Here is a 15448-nt window from a genome sequence, read left to right as displayed (position 1 = left end):
TTACTTATTGATTTAGGACACATCATCCTAGTGTAGATGAAAGTGGTAATATTGGTTAAAATTCATTTTATGTCTTTTTTTTCTGACAGAAGATGTCGATTATGTCTAACTCAAACCTACTAAGTGTTTTAAGAAGAATGTAATTTTTGTTCACTTAGAAGTCAATTTGTTGCATCAATCTCAGTGTTTCCCTTTAAATCGTCTGTTGTGCACAAAAAGATGAATGATCTGAAGTTTTATGTACAAGTGGGCAAATATGTTTTTTTTAACTAACATAGATTTTTTCACACCCAAAAATATTTTATTTTCTTCAGAAATGCAGAACAGAATTAACCACTGTTTTTCAGTTTCTTCATTGTGCATTTGTGCCTTTTTAGATTTCTTGTTGGTGTTACAGTTGTCTGGTATAGATACCATGAATTAACAGACTAACATTTGGGTGAATTACTGGGTTTGTCTCAGTTTTGGCAGCTACTGTATAGCCACAATCCCAGAAGTAGAGTAGCTGTCCTTTCTTTTTCCAACCATCTTTTTAGGTTGCCCTGTTTTGCGTCACATTTGCATTAGATTTCCAGTCACTGGCATAAATACAACTCAATTATTGGGATATTGTATGTCAGCAAGGGCAATGAGAAACCCATGCTTCCTTAAGTGCAGATTTGAGTATCAAACATTTTTAAAATAGAGATTAAATTGAATATGTGTCTGAATAGACCTCAGTGTTTGAGAGTACATAGTCTAGTTGTTCTGCATTAGAAAACACATCTCCCACTCATCTCCTTGAGCACTGCCCCATAAACAACAGTTGTGCTTAACATATTCAATAACATGTATAACTTTTTTTAGACGGAAAATTTGCAGAGCATGCAGTGTAATCACCTTCTAAAACCACAACTGTTATAGTAATGAAATGACTACACGAGGACAACTTTCTCGCATTAGTCTTTTCCTTTGCTTGAAGTTTTTTTTTAATTGTTAAAAAGTAGTTCTTCATTCGCATTTCACAAGGCCACAAGGTACTTTCATTGAGGTTTCAAGTTTTAAGTTGTACATGAAGATGCCAGTGAGCTACATCCTGTATTGCAGTAACAACACCCTTCATTAGAAGACCTCAAGAAAAAGTCCGGATTCGTTGAGAAGCTGACTAGTCTGTGTTCCTCACACAGGAAATCCACAAAGAGGCATTTCGAGTAAGCGAGAAAGAGCTTATCAGTGCAAGAATGAACAGTTCGGGTCTGTATGTTTACTGGATATGGTTTAAAAGATGATGTGCAAGACAAAGTGATCCACTGCAAGAATTATGATGTAAATTACCTAAAGGCTAATGGGAACACTGCAACAGATTATCACTTATTGTGGTGTTCACTTATAGGAAGAGGAAGACTGTGGCAGATTATCATATATTTCTATATCCTCCTGAGAACCAGCCTATTTATTTATGTCCTCTGTAATGGACATTTGTTTTTGGTCTGTATCTTTTGACTTATTTGAGCTACCCTATTAGCCCTGATGCGCTAAATAGCGGACATCCTGGGTTTTCAATTGATATCTCATGTGTTTGGGTGGCCTCTTTTAGCGCTAAAGAGGCAGGAAATCACAAAAAAAAGTTCAATAGGAAGGTTCTTTTTTCCTTGGTTATTAGGGGGCTATTAAGTTTTAGGGTTAAAATTTGGTTTAAGCTTCCTGAAGAAAGTTCATAGAAGTCAGTGGAATGCTGTTGTTTTTTAAAACAATGATACATCATAACAATAGGTTACCTTATTCTGCCAGAATGTTTTTGGGTGGCAAAGTAATTATGTGGCTACACACAACAAGATCCCAAAGTGGTGCAAAGGTGATCACTCAAAATAATTAAGACATATTCTTCTACAATAAGATATACCTATTATACTGTATAAGAATTATACTAAAGGGGCAATTCATCACTGTGGATTTGTCTTACATCTTGTTTTATTTTCACAACTCACTGTAAACACAAGGAGGTAAACCACCGCACCCACAAATACACAGTAGAAATTAATATAGACGGCTAACACAATATGAGCAGTGAATATTGCCATTTACATAATGGATTATCTAGGTCACAATAGAGGTGGTCTATTATTCTTACTGCGGCTCATCTGCGTGTCTTATTCTTTTTATCCCTACTAATAATTAGAGGATTGAGATGACGCAAGATATTTGTTTTTGCTGCATACTTTCCACTAACCTATTTAAAATCTGAAGTGACCCCCACAAAGTGTAGCTGACTCCGTATTTAACAGTTATGATGCACTGCCTTCCAAAACCATATTTTCATTACTTTGCCATACTGTAGTGAGAATGCTATTGCTAATACATTTAGGATGTTTATCTTTCTGCCTGCTGGAAGCATGATTTGTGTGCAGTTTACTGGAGCAAAACCACACAGAATCAGGCCAAAAAGCCAACGTCACTTGGACAGGCTGGAAAGAGAGTGAAGAACTCAAGCAACAGGCCCCAAAAGCTAAGAGCAGCTGCTCTGTGGGGAGCTGTGGTCAAAAGAAAATGTACATAAACACCTATCGCTGAACTAATGGGAACATGACAGAATCAAGAGTAATAGCCTTCGGTTTCAGACAATATGTACAAGGGTTAGCTGACATGTTTTCAAGCTCTAAAATAAAACTGCTAACATAAGGGAGCATTTACTCAGTGTTTTTTGTAAAGCCAAAATGTTAGGAGCATTGTATTTTTACCATGGGGCAACATCCAGAGCTGAGAAACCCAACCCACAACTGCAGTTCCTCTTTGTACCACTTGGTTCTGAAAGGGAGTGTAAACTCGCCTAAACTCTTATAATAAATGTTCAAATTTACAGCATTATTTACAGCCTGTTTTGACATCTGTTTTCATAAAAACCATGAGTGGGGTGATTTTTTCTTCTTCTTATATTCATCCATGTGCATAATTGAGTTAGAGCCACAGGTGCTTTGATTGACAGCATGGTCCAGACTGTCCAAGAAGTTTGTTCTTCAGTTTCAGTGATTTTATTTGTCACTTTGTACTCACTGTCTCTGTGTGTTGCAGAGATAAAGTTCATTAAAGGTATTTTCTAACCAAGCTAGCTATTATTAGCTGAAAACTTGTGCAGTCTACCGTCTCATGTAAGATCATTTCTATTCAGTGATATTCAGTGTTCTAATGCAGAGTCCAAAACCAGTGGGTGAAGTCACTGTTGTTAGATCCACTTTTATGCTAGATTGGTTTTTTATAAGATGCTAAAAACACTAACACTGTGGCAAGGTGATTATAATGGTTAAAGTGATTATAACCCTTTTTTTCAGATCTCCAAGAATTAAATGAAGTAGCTCATGACTGTCTGTTTCTTTTATTTTCTTTTATTCTTTTTTTCTTTCTTTCTTTATCATTATTTTTACCAAGGTATCCAATTACAGTGAAACTGAAGTGGACAAATACTAGACTGACTTTGCATCCTACTTCAAGTGTTCACGTTCTATTAACAAAGGAGGCAAAGGAGAAACTATATTATTACCTGTACAACAATCCCCCAACACACCACAATATTTTTACTCTCACAGGACTATCAAGACACTGTCTGGAATTCCAACAGATGCACACATTTTAAACGTTCTTCAACACCTGCACTGAGCAAGTGATGAGGAGCATGAGGTCCAACACTGCAAGATGTCAGATGTAGAGAATCCAGTCAAATTTTTTAAATAAAACGATGAAACAGATTTACAGAGAACAACTGGGTGTATTACTCAATTGAGTTTGTGCTGTGGGTCTACCAGGTAAGCAGCAGTCAGCTAGACTCTGGTACTTTCCTTTTCAACACATTAGTTTCAAGTAAGTTTTGTATCACAGCAACCAAATTTTCACAGCTGATAAACCACTGAGCTTCCAAAATGCTCTCAAGTGGTCCCAGCTGGGTGCTTTCAGATGAGCGCCTGGCATTTCTAGCAAGGAAAACTGGTTTTGGTGTGCACACCACCTAAATTACCCTCTCTGTTTCAGAACTGATGAGATCGGTGCAGAAGAAGAGAGTAGATTTTTAAAAATGCATAATCCAAAAATGAGGTATTTGTTTTTTGAAAGAACATATTGGCAAAAGTTTCTTTTATTATGCCAAGCAGTCTTGTGTTAAATTAACTGATAAAGACACAGACTTTTCCAGAAAAATGTGTTCAGACTCTTTTCTAATGTATTTTAGTGAATTTATCACTGCCACAGCAGGCTGTCATGAAAGTCATGGTTTAGATTACATAAAAGAGATCAGACGCACAGGTTACCGTGTTTTATGACCTCTGGAGGCACTTACAAACCTTACATTAGACCTAGTCTGGGTCCAGGAGTCAGCCGCCTGTTTGAACATGAAAAATTAGCCAGGCCCTCAGACAGTGGTCATTATGTGGTCGCCACTCGGCTTTTCCACCATAGATGGGCCAAATTGGACGTGGTACTTGTGGAAAGAGCCAACTTCCAAAACTGGCTCTTCAAGGTAGAACCTCCCTCAGGAATTGTAACAGCCCACAAAGCTGTGCAATTAATAGAAGAAAGTAAGGAAGGTAAAGGAAGCTTGAAAAGACTGAAGGCAGAAAGAAAATCAAGGAAGACAGAAGCACTAGTGGTACAAAAACAAAACGAATAACAAGGAATGTGGGGCAGAAAAAAGAGACATGAAGCAGTTGCTGGTGGAAAGACAGATAAGTGTCTCATCTAAGACTAACGGGTGTTGTTTGTGGCCTGTTCGTGTTACTGTAACCACAACATTAAAAGTTCCCATGATTCCAGCTGCCTTATAATAAGAGTGGTCAGTGCACAGGGAAATGACCCTAAACTAGGCTTTCTACTCCTCAGCGCTGATCCCAGGTTTTGTGCAAACATTTGAACAATAATACAGCTGCTAATTAAAAATAAATAAAGAAGTGAATGTATACAATATAAATGAACATAGTAATACTCTTACAGAGATATTACAGAGATATTTCCCCTACATCAGGTTTTCGGTATGAGTATCAAACAGTACTCTAAAAGCCCTGGTTTCATACTTAATAGTCAGTTACATTTTCTTACCACATCCTTATTGTTACCATGAAAGCTTTGGTGTGGTATCAACTACTAGAAGATTAATTTATTGTACCTGTCTATTCTACATTCTGGATTGCTACATAAACACGAGGCATTCCACTATGTTAGTACTGTGACTACTATAAGATCAAAATTATAAACAAGCAAACAATCAATCAAACAAAAAACCCCAAAACAAAACCCTGTGATCTCTTGAGGGGCTCAACTGTATTTCACTGCCTTAAATGCCTTAAAGGAGCACAGTCTACTCTTTATTTGCAGTAAAATTACCCTCATATTTCCCTACCATCAGAGTCATGATTCTTTAGCACTGTCCAAGATGGTACTGACGCACACTCATGTCTGTCACAGTCCAGTGTGAAGCATCTATAAATGGACCCCAAAGAATAAAAAAAAGAAACCTTGTATGAGACAAATGACTGACATCATCATTCCAAATAAATTCCTCCTGACTGAAAAATGTTGATAGTTTGACAACAAACATGACAGCGAAATTATGTAGACGGTGTGAAGAGATGAAAAGTGGCCATGAAATTGAGCCATCTTTTTCTGCTGTATAGCAAAGGCATCAATAGAAATGGAGTCTACTCCTGCAAATTGTCCAAAAAAGTCCAAAAAAATAATGGGTTCAAAGACTTTACATACTTATAGTGCAGGTTAATACCATAGTGGCATAATGCAATTTTACCATAAACAAGACTGGGAAAACATGAAATGCAAACTTAACATTTTCTTTCTTTCTTTCTTTCTTTCTTTCTTTCTTTCTTTCTTTCTTTCTTTCTTTCTTTCTTTCTTTCTTTCTTTTTTTTTAGATAGATCCAGCTTATTTTATAGGTCCAATGAACATGTAAAAAAAAGAAAAAAGATGTTTCCAGTGACAGACAATTGGCTTAAACACAACTTCTACTATTTGTGGGGGGGGGGGGAAATGGATATTGTGTGACCTAGAACAAATATTACAGTTTACTAAACATAAAGTAAGCATTTTGAAGGGAAAGTGTAACAGAATTAAATCACACTACATTATGGAATTACTAACATTACTAATAGATTTAAGGATGTAAATGAACAACTTTAGAAAGTAGCGGTAAAGTCCTTTACATGGAACCCAAGATTTGGAGGACCACAGCACAGATGTTCATTCGTTATACCTGTATGGCCCCACAGTGCAACACACCAGGGACACCTTTATACAGTTAAATAAAGGCTTTGAGAGCCATCTAATCACAGCCTCTTTAAAGTTTTAATAGCAGCCAGGAAAATATCAATAACTTATATCAGCTGGAGGTTGGCTGTGTAACAAGTGGCCTCCTCCTGGGCTGTGTCTGCCTTGACTAGCATGTGTGTGGCATGTGTGAAAACACTGTATTGGTGGTGGTGGTGGTGGGTGTGTGTGTGTGCTGTTTAATGTCACACCCTTTTGACTGACAAATAAGTTAAGAGAAGTAAAGTAACAGAAATAAAGTCCATAGATCTGCAATCCAGTACTTGTCCCTGTAGGATTATTTATCTGGCAAAGACATCATGCTGACTCTGATAGCCCTGGGGCACTGTCTACCTCTGTATGGTACAAAATACTGGTATGACAGGCAAGCACAGCATATTCACTGGCTTTATTGCCCAAAGGCACAAAAACACAGGTCACGCCTCAGTTAGAATCACTGTGTTTATGTGTCAAAACTGCAATGACCTGCAAAATGTAGCCATGATTGATTTAATAATAATATTACCATGACTGCAGATATGTTCAAAACTGTCCAGTCAATATTTGTGTTTGTCTGTTTCTGCACAGGAAAACAAAAAGGTTGACAACACAAATACATTACCTATAAGAAGTTATTCAATAGCATGAGAGGATGGGAATGGGGATGATTGTTACATCAAACTGCATTAAACTATTTTAAAATGAAGAGACCTTGTGTAGTTAAAAGAAAAGATGAAACGACTATATTTACTCTCTTTGTAGATTCCAGGGAGATCTTTCATTTATCTCTCTCCTTAAACACAGTGGTTCACCCTGCTGCTAAAAGCCCACCTCAGCACTTTCTCTCCCTCTCCTTACCCTTTAATATTGATGATTCTCACAGGATAAAATAAGTTAAGTGGAGATATGGTAATCCCTCCTCTGCTTGCTGAACTCGTTTGTTTACTCTGGGGTGACTTCAGTGATGTAGCTATGCCTTTCTAGTCGCATATAATTTCACGTTTAGCAAACGCTACCCTCTTTAATGTGTGCACTATCAAGGTCATGAATAGCTAATTTTTTTTCAGCCCCTGGAATTAATTATTCACAGTTAAAAAGCAATGCAGAGTTCTTTCTGAAACATGTTGGCGGATCTTACCTCTCTGACCACAAAAGATTCCACTACAGTTTTCATGTTTTGATTACACAAATTTACTTTGTGTATCTAATGGTACTGTACAAAGCTATACATATATATTTATGGTTTTGGTTCATGTATCCCATTAGAGGGAACAAATCAATTTAATGTTGTGATGGAAGTAGTCTCTTCCAGTAGCACAGGGCTTGTAATGCAAAACTGTCCACTACAATCATCAAACACCTTTCTAACACTTGAAATATACTTAAGAAAAATATTTTTTATAAATATTCATAAATATTTAGCATGCAGGAAAAAGAACATGGTTTTGTTTATAGCTGTGTGGATGTACATAGTACACAGATTTTGAATTCAATTTTATTCTCAGGACTGCTGTTAAGAGAACTGGATAGTTTGTGTCATTTTCTTCAACTGAGATCAAAGTAAGTCAACATGTTCATGTCAGAAAAGTCTTCATCTGAGCCTTATTAAGTATAGACCAGATTCATTTCTTGGTAATAACAGTAATTATTGTGGATGGACTAGCTGGATTCCTACTCGGGGTTAATACAGTGACACCCCTGTGGAGCCACTATGCCCAAACATCTGAAATGGACTGTGAATTCCTCTAGATTAAGGACTAGCTTCACTGTACAGTCTATTTAAAAAGGGATTAAACTTTGCAAATCCGTTACTTTCTATAAGACCTCATATTTGAATTTTCCTTTGCATTTTAGAGCATTAATTCTCCTCGTTCTGACTTTTCAGCTCTTTTTCCATTTTAGGAGCACAGAACTTGTTCAATTACAATAACTACCAATTTTCTTTAAGCTGCTGTTTTCAGAACCGCCATAGGCAGAAATAATTATGAAATGCATCCAATGTTTTTTTTGTTTTTTTGTTTATTTTTTTTAATATTAATACAGTTAAAGACATGTTTTAGGGTACTTTTTATGCTGGCCAGGTGAAAAAAAAAGAAACTACAAGACAAGATTTGTCTGTATGTGGACAGTTAAAAAATGTTGGGCCATTAGCTATTTACAATGGCATCTCCTAACCACTGGTCACAAGATGCACACGATGATGGTTCTCAGGCTGTAAACAGAATGAGTGGACAAGTTAATGGTATTAAGCTATTTAAGATTAGTGTTCAGTTACGTGCACTGGTTTAGGCCATGCTATTATGGCATTCAAGGCTACATTCTTCCTTGTAAATGCTATTTCAATTAAATACATTGCACACTCTTGTTAAGGTTGTCCTTAATGGTGGTAAGCTATAAAGAAATCATTGGGATATTTAGTAAAATATGAGTGTTTACTGATATTAAGTTAAGCTTTATGTTTCAGCTTTAATAAACATGAGTGAGGATGTGCTCTACTGTATGTAACTGCATATAAAATAAAGAAATATTTATTTAAATCATATTTACAATCTTATATCATGACCGTTGGCCAGTAAACAAGTCTGATGAACATTATGTGAATCATTTACATGTATGAAAAAATTAGGGGAAAAAAACAATTTAGACATATTTTATATTTATACTTACAAACAAAGTAAAGTAAAACTCTCATAGATAAACTCATCCTCACAGCACGGCTTCTGCTAAGACGGACACCCCAGTAAGAATAATTCATTTCAGAGATAGCCAACATTTGCAATTAAGCTTCATCTTCACTGCAATGTTGTCACATTCCCATACTCTGCCTTCTCTTTGAATGAATCACCTGTACACTTTAATTACTGAGTCTCTTTCCCCAAGCCCACCCACCGCCATCAGCCTACCTCTTGCAGGCCTCATTATCAAACTAGGGCAATTTCCCCCCCAGCAACCCCATCTCTAATGCATGGATACTTTAAGCAAGACTGATGATGGCCAATAAATGTGTTAGAGCGAAGCTGTATAAATTATCTGGGATAAATGCGTGTTTTAAAATTCAAACATGGAGCAAAGATGAGGCTTCAAGCCACTGACATTACGTGTCTTACGTGTATATTTGGTCAAGCTCTGGGCGCTGAATCATCACAAACATAGTTGGGATAACCAATATATGATTTATCAATATCAGATTTTAATCAACTTGAAGTTCACAAGTTGTAAACATTTGAGTCACTGCTTTACAAGCTAAGTCTTAGCTGTAGACAGAATTCATGTGAGTATGCCTTTTCCTTGTGGTGAAGTGAAGACATGCCCACTTTTGCCTCAATAGTGGCTGTAGCTCAAGTGCATCAGAACCACCAATTGGAAGGTTGGTGGTTCGATCCCTGTCTGCTCCTGTCTGCATGCAAAGAGTATAATCTTGGCTAAGATATTAATCACAGGTTTCTCTCCAGTCTGTCTATAAGAGTATAAATGCACGCAAATGTTGGACAGAAAGCACTTGCATAGAAAGAGCATAGAAAAAAGTCCTTGGGTGAATGAGGCAAGTTGTGTAAAGTGATTTGAGTGCTCAGAAAGAGTAGAAAAGCGCTATATAAGAACCAGTCCATTTAACATTTTGCATAGCTGACCAGCTGCTCTTTTTATGAACTTGTCTTGTACACATATATGAAATACAAAACCTACATGCAAAATAGTGTCAGACTTGAGTGACACTGACCACTTTAAAAAACAAAACAAAACATCTACTTAAAAAAATGCAATCAAATGAACAAAAACGATAGAAGCAGAAGTAGAATATTTACTACCTCAAACTAGAAAGAACTGACAATGTTGTGAAGTGTTTTGGGCCAATCTATATATATATATAAAGACCAACGAGTTAAAGGATGTCCTTGCCCCAAAATGTAGAATAGTGAGAGCATAGCCTGAGGCTGTGTCATGATGTATATTGTATAAAATAGACAGCTGTGTATTGTGACAGGGCATTCTTTAACTCCCTAGAGTGAGTGACAAAGCCATAGATTTCTCACAGGAACCTGCTGCTTAGGAGGGATGACAGATACATGTTGTTGATAAAGCATGTGGAAGGGATCGCTAATAAGCTCCTCCAGATCAATAAATGACTGCATGCTGCAAATGAAACTGTAAATCTCATCAATGGTAGTTCATAATTCTTATGTCAAGCGCACATGCTAGCTAACGTGCTTGCTGCTTATCGTAACCTCATGCATATTAAATATGGGCCAAGGCTAAGGGTAGTATAATAACACAATTCTAACTTATATGATTGCATTAAAATGACAAAATATGGTACAAGTTTGTGCTGAAGTTTCCCCCGTGGAAGCTTTGACAAATAAATGAATAGTCACTTTATTTAGGGAAACTCTATCTTGATAGCAGGGCATGGCGTCTATTAGCTGAAGCATGAAAAACAGATTCTATGGCAAGCAGAAAAGCAAGATGCTTGATACATGAGTCTGATTAATCAAGCGCTACTCGCCTCGCTATATATGAAAAGAGAAAGAGTCCCATATTGAATGACAATGAGAGTTGTGTATTAAACTATCAGAACATGTTCTAACAAGGCGAAAACTTTAAAGTCACTCTGACACACATGGAGCTTACCCTTAAGACAGCACTGACGTTGCGGTTTTTCTTGTTATGTAATGACTTAATTGTGACTGGAAAGGAAACAAAAAAGTTTTAGGTTTCTACTATACCTTTGGTGGTGCATATTAAATACAGACATGAAGCAGGCTCTCATTTTGCAAGATATCCATGCTGAGAGGGACTTTAATCCATTTTTTGCTCTTCCTAGAAAGACAAAAATTCCCTTTCAAGGATTTGAAAAACCTTTATTTAGGAAAAATCCAACCGAAAATAATAAAGTGGAAGAAATCATGTTTTTTAAACCACTGTTACTCAGAGCTGTCCCACTTGGGAGTATCCCTATGAGCTGTGGTCATGAAGTCTCAGAAGAACATCTCTGCCCTGTGGCTTTTACTGACCAGCAGACCACGAACACAGCCAGGCAGTGGCTGGTCAGAACCCAGCCTTTCTGCATTTGACTAAGTTAGAACAATTATACCGTATGAAGCTTACCACACTGTAGCAGTGCATATGTCATGCATCGTCCTTTCTTTGGTAATGCAGTATTTGTGATAAAACTTATTTTGGCTTTCTGTTTTGTGGTGTAGGTCCTGGGTCCAAAGGCCAAATCTCTGGTGGGTAGCCATAAGTCACGTCTGGGTTTAGCACATTGCTGAGGCTGGCTGAGGTTTGCTGAGGAACCACAGCCTAATTCACCCAGCGCTGCGAGGAGACGGTCCGTCTGCAGCCCAGAGCCATGACCAACCAGTGGCTTTACTGAGGGGCTGCACGCCAGAGATATTATCCCCTTTCCCTTATTATTATATCACCCCTCGTTTAGCCACCACCCCTCGTTCTTTTCGCTCTCATTTATGTTGGGTTTTTTTCCCAGGTTTATGTGTTATTTAATATTCTATTTTTAAATTAAATGTAGTAGCACTTATAAACCTCCAGATCTCTTTGCTATCCAGGCACACTTTCTAGGTTGTGCTTTGTCTAGTGCTGTAATAACACATCTGGCAGAGTTTCACTGCCAAATGGCAAGTGAGATAAATGTGTGTGTGAATATTTCACTCAAGTGCTTTACAATACTTGAAAAGATAATCCATTTTTAAGGAGAAAAGAGTGGGTGGGAGAGTTTAGGGTTTAAACAGCACAATAATCTCTCCATATCTGCCTCTCTACACGACACACTTTTTCCCTGCCACTTACTGGAGATGTGGGGATGTGATAACTAAAAGTAAACATACTCGGGCTGCATGTTCCAGCACACACATGCAGACAGACACGCGCGCACACACACACACACACACACACACACACACACGAGCTACTTTCAAATCATTCCCTGGTGCCACCGCAGCTACTTTACAAATAATGGCCCCCATGTGTGCTCAGGGCTCCAAGCCTGTGTGAGGCAGGGGTCTGGGCTCTGTGCCCAGTCTGAAGCCCTGTCAAGATCACTGTAAATTTCTCCCTGTTTTCAGCAGCTGTAATTTAAGGGCCAGATGTACAGGAGACTGAGGACAGAGCCAGATAAACAGCTTGTTACATATTTCTTTACCATGTATACTGTTTTACATGGATATCCATATACCACAGTGAATTTGTTTTGGTAGTAGCAAATTTCTTTTCTGTCCAGATCTCATGTTGACATGCAGTACCCACAGGACAGTCTGCTATGTAATATAATGCATGTCGTATTTATCTTGCATTATATCACTTGATGTCTGAGTTAGTGCCTTTTTACAAAGCAAAATCCATGCTCTGCCTGATTTAGCTGGTGATATTTATTTATGGATCTAAGCATCTAGAGATTTTTTTAACTTGCTGGAAAATACATAGTTTCGCATGTGTTGGGACTTAAAGCACACCACTGACATGTCAATAGGAGAACACAAACTTTCACCAACAAAATCTTGTGTCATGACTATTATTAAAGAGGCCCCTTCACTGACAGAGCATTCTCCTTCCACTAATGGTCTCAGTTTCCTAGATCTGACAAATTCCCTGTGACATCCATAGAGACACTGGTATTGTAAACAGTGGGTGTTACCAGGGAAAATATTGTTAAATCCAGAAACTCCACCCTAATTGGGAATATAATGGAGAATGAAGGGACACCGCTGAACTAAGTGGGAGGCCTGACGAATGTGTGTAGACTGAATATGTAGGGGAATCTTTCATGTGTTTTGGCAAGGAGAGACAGCATACTGTTCAAGCCTTGTGTGAAAAGTCACATTTTATAAGTTAGTGTGATGAGGTCAGGACATGGTGCTGCAGGTTATGGAACATTGTGGATCTGAGCAAGTAAACACAGGGGGAAGGTATGCATATTTCTCAGCTCTAAAGTATGCTAATATGAAAATACATATAAATTTCTATTTATTTTTTAGACTTTATTAAAAGTTGAATGACTGACAAGTCCTTGATTGTTCACCCGACAGATTTGTGCTTAAGGCAATGAAAACGCTACCTAAATCATCCTTGAGCAGTGGGCTACCTTTTGACTGAGCTTTCACTTTGCATTGTACCGTTAAATCTCTGGTTTGCTCTTACTTTTATCACATGTCACATCTTTGCTGATTCAGTTGCACTGGATTAGCACTGACAAACATTCTGATTCTGATTCTGATTATGAGACTTTTTGAGTGCTGCAAGGACAAGCACCAGTATACCAGTAAAATCTGTGCAAATATTTCATGCTTTAAAAATATTTTCTGGATTCACCTATTCCTAATGCAGCTCTTCACACAGACCACATAATTTCACTGGAGTAATTTTCCCAATTTATTTTTTGGCTCAATGTTTCATCTTTTATGGCAGTGTCTGTGTGTGACACATTTTTGCTTTGGGTCAATCAGCTCTCTAAAATTATTTCTCTGCATCCTCAGATGTGGTCCCAACTGTGTTGACAAGAGCTCAAACTGCCCCATTGACATCCTGAAATATGAAAGTGGTGGTGATACAGCTTCAACTCTGGGATCAAACTATCAAATCTTCTTGTAAGAATTCCATGGAAACCAGAATCTTAGTTTCCTTTTTTTCTTGTTTAGAAACATCAGGATCATCTCGTCATGACTTGACATCAATTTCATTTTTTTCACAGGGCAGTTTTTAATAACACATTTTCAGCAAAAGCGCAACATTTTCAGCATGTGCACACTGTGCATAACACGTTTGAATCAGAAAAATTCAGAATTTTGGTTGTGTTTCGTTTGCAACACGCTCAGCGTATAATGGCTTTGACTCAGAAAAATAAGCAGCTCTTCTGCCAATAGACATGTTTATGTTTAGGTTGGTCATATGCTGCCAGTACTGCCCCTTTATCAGAATGTTCTTATAGCTAGATTGGGGTTGACTCATCAAATTTGTAGCCACCTTCAAGTGACTGCTTAGCTTTATTGACCATGTTAGGGTAAGTGAAGCCAAATAAGGAAAATACATTCTGGGAATAATGAACTTGTTTCGTACAGGCCCCAACCATTGACATACGTAAAAACTGATCAATATTTCACATAGTGACTCACCTCTAGCGATTATGACAATAATCATAATGCTGTGTTAATATGTTAGTGTTGTTGGCAGTCAAACACTTTCTTATCCCAGGCTATCAAATGCTGATTTTTTTGTCGGATGCCTCTGGCATTGTACATACTTGAAAGGTCTTATTTAGCAATAATGGACTCAGAGAGCCAACTTTTTTTTTTTTCTTGGAAAGAGCACAAGTGTGCATAACAAGGTAGTGGTGTTGGCATAAATAAGAAGCGTGTTAATGAGGCTCTTGGTGCCTTGAACTTTGTTTTCTGTTTTTTAGAGTTATGTTCATCAGCCGTTATGTTGCCTTCACTAACTAACTCAATTCACTAGCAAAAGCTAACTGGTTAGCTTATGAAATGATTATGACTAAGGTTAAAGGAGACCCATTACCAATATAAACTCTGCCTTTTGAAAAATTAGACACTAGAGTACACTCTTTGTTAAAAGGTGTCCCATCCAACCAACTAGTAATTTGGATATAAATGTAATCCTTAGCGTTTCTTTACCCTGGATGTGGAGTTTTGAAGTTCATGAAAATCCTTCCCACAGTCTCATATTACATACACAGAGTACACTTTCAAACATGATGACACAAACCCATTTGTGGTGTTCATCTGCGAATGTAATTGGCTGGCAGTTTTCCAGTTTTGAATATAATGGCAAACTTGCTTTAAACCAGATTCGTGCAAATAAATTCTTGGTATAAGTGAGTCATTATGATACCGTCAGTAGCAATTAGCTGCAGTTTCTGTAGTATAAACTTTACACACACACACACACACACATGCAGTAAAGCCACTGTCTTTCTGTCCAGTGTGTGCCATTCATAACATATTGCGTCCTTACAAACTACTCTGTGTGTGTCTTTGTGCATCCTGTAAAAATGGCCAGGCAGTCTGTGACCACACAGAGAGTAACAGCAGGAGGCCTACACGTCGCTGCCTAACAGATTTCTGAGAAAGGGAGCCTCATTTTCTCCTGATGTTGGCTTCACTCTTTATTTTTCTCTTTTTAGTATGGGCACTAATATTAGATCAGCCA

The sequence above is a fragment of the Neolamprologus brichardi genome, chromosome 1 (genome assembly GCF_056152115.1).
Source record: "Neolamprologus brichardi isolate AB-2024 chromosome 1, ASM5615211v1, whole genome shotgun sequence".
Lineage (NCBI taxonomy): Eukaryota > Metazoa > Chordata > Actinopteri > Cichliformes > Cichlidae > Neolamprologus > Neolamprologus brichardi.
Note: the sequence above shows the minus strand (reverse complement) of the source record.